The 6,108-nt window shown below is 46.9% G+C and overlaps 1 long non-coding RNA gene and 1 other non-coding gene across 2 annotated transcripts; one reads left to right on the top strand and one right to left on the bottom strand.

Moving 5' to 3' along the window:
• Positions 1-26: 26 nt before the first annotated feature.
• Positions 27-5,216, bottom strand: LOC114430741 (uncharacterized). Its single transcript, XR_003670016.1, has 4 exons — positions 3,206-5,216; positions 2,104-2,279; positions 203-382; positions 27-82 (listed from the first exon to the last, which is right to left on the bottom strand). It is a non-coding gene; the product is annotated as an uncharacterized LOC114430741 (long non-coding RNA).
• trnas-uga (transfer RNA serine (anticodon UGA)) lies at positions 1,369-1,450 on the top strand. Its single transcript has one exon. It is a non-coding gene; the product is annotated as a tRNA-Ser (tRNA).
• Positions 5,217-6,108: the final 892 nt, after the last annotated feature.

Raw genomic sequence — 6,108 nt, 5'->3', positions numbered from 1 at the left:
AAGATTGAAGCAAGGCGTCTGGACTTGTAGAGTTTTCTTGAAGACGTTTCGCAGCTCATCCAAGCAGCTTCATCAGTTCTAACTGTTGGTGGGGAAACAATGGTTTATATGTGGTTGTAGACCTCAGTGGGTGGTTGCAGACCTCAGTGGGTGGGTCTGGGTAAAACTTACAAACAATGGCGCTAAATGTTTCCATGATTACCTGTGATGGTCTGGCTGCCTGTGACAGGTGTGTCTCACAGTCGTTAGCCTGTGAGACTGCCGGAGGGGGACTGGTTGACAGCCCTTTGTTCTTGCTGTGAGTATGTGACTTGGAGGAAAACTTCCTGGAATGGATGGAATCGCTGCATTGTATGTCAGATGACGTCTGAGACCACCACCTCTGTTAAGGGAAGGTTTTTCCAGCTTAACATAGATGCTTCATTGACTCCTCTTTCAAACCACCTTTCCTCTCTGTCTAAAATGTGAAAATTGTTGTCCTCAAAGGAGTGTCACAGATACTTCTCAGAGACAGAGTAAGCACACCCTTCCAGCGTGGCTTGCGTAAGGTGTGTTCATACTAAAGTCTGTTTCTCAGCATAAATCACAGAACCCGCGACCTTGGCGTTATTAGCACCACGCTCTAACCAACTGAGCTAACTGGCCCTGGAAAAGTTTAACACACCTGTCATTTTGTCGGAAAACAAAAAAATGATAACCCTAGACTAACAGACTTCAACAGGAGCACTGAACTATTTCAGACGTGAAATCGCTGACACCAAGGTCACCCTATTGTCTGAAGTAAACATATTCAGAGTCTTTCTTCCTGTAGGGATATAGTAAGACTGATGAAGAAAGAAGTGCATTCAGACTGAAAAGGGGGCTGCAGGAGGAGAGCTGGCCCAGTTTGGTTCAGGAAGCAGTGCAGCTGTGTTCATTGATCAGCTGCTGCACGTTGGTTAGCTGAGAACAACTCCTCTTCCTCATCATCAATGTTACGGCACCATGGCTTTTGGTTAGGGTGGAGAAGTTTTTGTCTTAGGCTTGACTTGACATGTAGCAGTGCTCCGTCAGAATATGTGAATATATTCTGTGAATACTCAGGTCACATGAAGTACTTGTACTTGGAATGTCTTTCTTTCTTTTTAATCAGGATGCTAGTTGAATAGAACACATGTTCTCAGTAGCTGCCCTCACCGTAAACAAGCTGTGCACACGCCTGACTCCTGGACATGTGTCTGTATGAGGAGCGCCAGTGAACAACTTATATTAATGTTAAAGCACCTTGACATATTTGATTTAATTTCTATTCACAATTGATTTTGTTATTCTAGCTTACATAAATGTCATTGTCTGTACTGTATCCCCAATGGTACAGCAAATCATACAGTTGTTGTGCCCGAGTGGTTAAGGCGATGGACTTGAAATCCATTGGCGTTTCCCTGCGCAGGTTCAAATCCTGCCAACAACGGATCTTTTCATCTCCAAGATCACCTTATGCTCCTCCATGTCTGAGGACCAAAACGTGGCACAGTCAATCTGACACTTCTAAAAACTATCATTTTAAAATTGCTGGACCGAGAATGTTGCCTTCCATTTCAGAATGCTGACTTCCATGATGTCACAGGCCGCTGTCGGGTTAGGGGTTTAATTCCGGAATCCTGCCTATCATTCTGGAGTGGGTGGATGTCTATTCTGGTATGCTGCCACTCATTCTAGATTTCTGCCTTTCATTTGGGAATACTTTCTTTTATTCTGGAATGCTTTTCATTCCAGAATGCTGTCTTGCTGACTTCTGTTCCGGACCCAGAGGACCCAAAAAGAGACATAACAGTTCTGTCAGTGGCTCAATCCAAGCTACACAATATAACTGTAAACAAAAGCAAGGCAGCAGCGATCAGGGCGAAGGCGGAGTACTTAATAGAGGGCGAAAAATCCACAGCATTTTTTTTGGGCATGGAAAAACAAAAACAACAAAGGGCATATATAAAAGAGATTATCAACAAAGAGGGAAAAACTGTTAGTGAAATTGAAGATGTGCTTTTAGCAGCGCAGGATTTTTATAAAGAACTGTTCACCAGCCAAAATATCAGCTAAGAACACATGGACAGAAACATAGCTCACCTACACAGAACACTGGATGAAGCCGATAGAGGGATCTGTGACTCCGACCTCACCCTGCAGCAGCTCATGGTAGCCATTGATGGGCTTAACAGCAACAGAAGCCCAGGATGGGACGGCCTGACGGCCGAGTTTTATAAGGTCTTTAAACTACAACTGGCCCCTATCCTACTGGTGATCTACGCAGAAAAGAAGGGAAAAACAACTGAAAACTTTTCAAAAGGAGTTATAACAAAAAAAGAAAGGGGAGGAAAAATAAACTGGAAAACTACAGACCAATCAGCTTACTGAACACTGACTATAAAATTCTGGCGAAAACACTGGCAAATAGGTTAAAACAGGTGATAGAGGGGGTGGTGGGTCCTGGTCAGGCGTACGGCGTGCCGGGAAGAGACATCTCGGACTCTGTCCTGGCCGTCAGGTGCCTGATCAGACACGTGCACAACTGGGGGTTTTTTGATTAGCATTGACTTTGAAAAAGTGTTTGACCGTGTTGAACACGCCTTTTTGTGGTGAGTCCTGGAGAGGCTGGGGTTCGGAGAGCGGTACATTAAATGGATCAGGACTTTGTACAGCGGGGCCACCAGCTGCGTTAAAGTGAATGGCATGTGCAGCGGTGCATTCTCGCTGGGCAGGTCCATCCGACAGGGATGCCTGCAGTCTGCCATGCTCTTCACCCTGGTCACGGAGCCTATGGCGGCAGCGGTCAATGGTGACGAGGGCATCCAGGGTGTAGAGGTGGGTGATTCTGCTTACTGTAAAATAGTGCAGTATGCAGATGACACAAATATCACAGTGGTGGATAAAGATAGCGTTTAGCGGGTGGTGGGGAAAGTAAAATCATACTGTGAGGCATCGGGAGCTAAAATGAACACAAAAAAGACACAAATCATGAGGTCTGGGGCGGAGTAAAGCACGGTGAACATATGGGGGTTCCAGGACACAGGAGATATGGTTAAAATACTGGGAGTATGGATGGGGAAGAACGAAGAGAAGGCAAACGAAAAGAACTGGGAGGGAGTGCAGGGAAAAATGCAAAAGGTAATAAACATGTGGAAACAGAGAAGGATGGGGATAAAAGGGAAGGTCACCGTCATAAACTCACTAGTGCTCTCTTTGGTGAACCATGTGCTGGCTGTCTGTCCCCCGTCTCCGCAGCGGGAAAAGAACATCAACGAGGTCATCGGCAGCTTCCTGTGGGGGTCAAAGATGAACCAGGTAGCCCACGATGTCATGATCCAGCCGGAGGACAAAGGCGGCCTGAGGCCAGTCAGCTTAGACTGCAGAAAACACGCACTAAGAGTCAAACTGGTCAAAAAAATCATAACACCCGACAGCAACAGCTTTGTATGGAAACACTTTCTCATGCAGGACCTGCATCTCGGGCCACCCTCTGGCGGAGGAGATCATGACAGCGTGGGCTGGGTTGAGGCCTCTGCTGGAGGCTGGGGTGGACAACGTCCTCCAGGCGAGGGTGCAGCCCCTCTTTAAAAACCCAGAGATTACCTGGGGAGGGAAGGAGGTGGTCTGCGCCGTGATGGAGAGGGCTGGTTTGGTCAGGCGGAGGGACATTGTCACCCAAGCCGGTGGCCTCGATGCTGCGGAGATCCTGACCATCCTGAGGAAGAAGCGGGTGAGGCACGGGAAAGGTGCAATTCAGGAGGTGTGTGCTAAGCTGGCTGCCTCTATCCCTCAGCGGTGGCTTAAGCTGCTGTGGGAAAAGAGGCAGCCAGCACCAACTAAGAAGAGTGTGTGCAAGTTCTCTCTCCCGCAGGCCGGAGCCAATCTTAGTGACATCAAGACGAAGGCCCTCTAACAGATGTTTGTCCACGGCAGACGGAGAGCCCCAGCAGCTGACCGGGCATGGGGGAGGGCCTTCCCCGGCCTGCGGGGAGAAAGTATCTGGGCCACTATAACACCAACTTCAGACAAAGACACAGGAAGACACACCCTGGGATCATGCTGCACCAGATTAACAAGGAGGTCTTTGCCAGGGGCTGTGCTATCTGCGGAGCAACGGAGGAAACCATCGAGCACATGTTCCTGGACTGTCCGCCACTCACCCCCTTACTGAGAAGGCTGAGAACCCTCCTCAAGGATAGAACAGGCATGGCATGGGAGGGGGAGGAAGAGTGGAGACTGTTCCTCCTCTTTGGGGACACATCCAACTACAAGAACAATACAATAATCAACCTAACTGGACAATTCGCAAAACATGCAATATACATCACAAGAAACACAAAACTGAAGGAAAACCGGAAACTGAACACCTGGGATTTTTTCACACTGACACTAAAACAATATATAAGAGCACTGGTGGGAAGGGGAGCACGCCTTCGGGCAAAGATCTTGGATGGGCACAATTTATGAATGGGTATTGGGCAGCAGTGGCTCAGTGGTATAGCAGGGTTGTCCAATAACCGGAAGGTTGGTGGTTTGATCACAACTCCTCCCTAGTCAGTCTGTGTGGTCCAAAACAATAGTAAATGGACCGATATAATAACAACTTAGATCTATGTTGGTCGGTCACATGATGTGCCCTCTCTGCCCTGTAGCTGAACCAAGTTCATATTTGTTTCATTTTTGTTAATGGCTTTAAGGCAAAGAAAAAGGTGTGGAGTATAACTGATGACAACACAAAGTAAACTAAATGTCAAAGTTCATGATCATAAATTCAGCTTCACATTCTTCATGTCATGACTGCTGCTGTGTTGGTGCTGGAGGTCAGGTCATCACACAAGTGCTGCACAGATCACTGTCGCTTTGACTGATGGTACCATCACTCTGATCAATATCAAGCATCACTCTGAATGTGTGGTACCAGTATATATTTCATCATCACACAGAGACAGATGGAGGTCAGTGTTTGTTACAGGTGGAGCTCTGCTGCTTCCACCAATCAGGAACAGGAGAAGAGAAAAGCTGAACTCCATCTGTCCAGGATCATCCAGAACAAGAAGATCCATCAGTGCAGTTTTTACAGGAGTTCAGTGGTTAGGAGCTCATTTCACTGCTTCTAAGACAAAAACATGTTCTGACCTGAAATCACAGTCAGTGATTCAAATGAAAGTGAAACATCATCAACATTTAAAGCACAAAGTTGAAGCTGCTGTCACTTCCACACACTCTGCTTCTACACACAGCACAGACTCACTAAGGAACCAGGAGACCAGAACCCAAACCCAGCATGTAGAGGCTGAGTGAATGTGGTGCTGAAGGTGTGGAGGTGGATCAGTGTGTCAGAGGAGACTCTGTAGAAGGACAGAGTGCCAGCAGGACAGTCCACATACACTGCTGCTCTGTCAGAGACAGAGGAGGAGGAGATGGATGTTTCTCTGTTATTGTGCCAGACACAGTAACCATCATCAGAGCAGATCAGACTCCAGGACTGATTGTTTCTTCCAAACCAGCAGTCATTACTGGCTCCTTTCCTTCTGATTCTTCTGTAACTCACTGATATATAAACCCTTCCTCTCCACTCGACCTCCCAGTAACAGCGACCAGTCAGAACATTTCTACACAGCAGCTGATCACACCAGTCAAATCTGTCTGGATGATCAGGATATGGCTGCTCCTCCTCCACATGTGTCACCTTCCTGTTGTTGTCAGACAGTTTGAGCTTTGTGTTCACTGAGTTTGTGTCGACTTCAAGTTGACAGAAATCTGATGGAGAGAAAAAGACACAGCTGCAGTTTATCATCTGACACATCTGATGGCTTCATTCTGTCTTTACTGACTGATGTGTTGTTCATTCATACAAAGTTTATCATCAGACTTTTTGTCACTAATGTTTGAATGAACAAACACACAACTATCAGCTTTGTGTTCAAACACAAACTGGATAGGACTTCCACAGCTTGGAGCCTCTGAGGACAAACTCTCTGTCCTCTTTGTTTGGAATCTAGATTTGGATCCACCAGGAGAGCCACATCTGAGGGCCTCAGGGCCGTGAAGGTTCACAGTGTGTTCAAAGGTCAGAAATATAATGTGGCTTCAAAGCATTTAGCG

Source organism: Parambassis ranga, unplaced genomic scaffold, assembly GCF_900634625.1.
Source record: "Parambassis ranga unplaced genomic scaffold, fParRan2.1 scaffold_27_arrow_ctg1, whole genome shotgun sequence".
Taxonomy (NCBI): domain Eukaryota; kingdom Metazoa; phylum Chordata; class Actinopteri; family Ambassidae; genus Parambassis; species Parambassis ranga.
The sequence above is the reverse complement of the archived record's forward strand: the minus strand, read 5'-3'. Positions and strand labels throughout refer to the sequence as shown.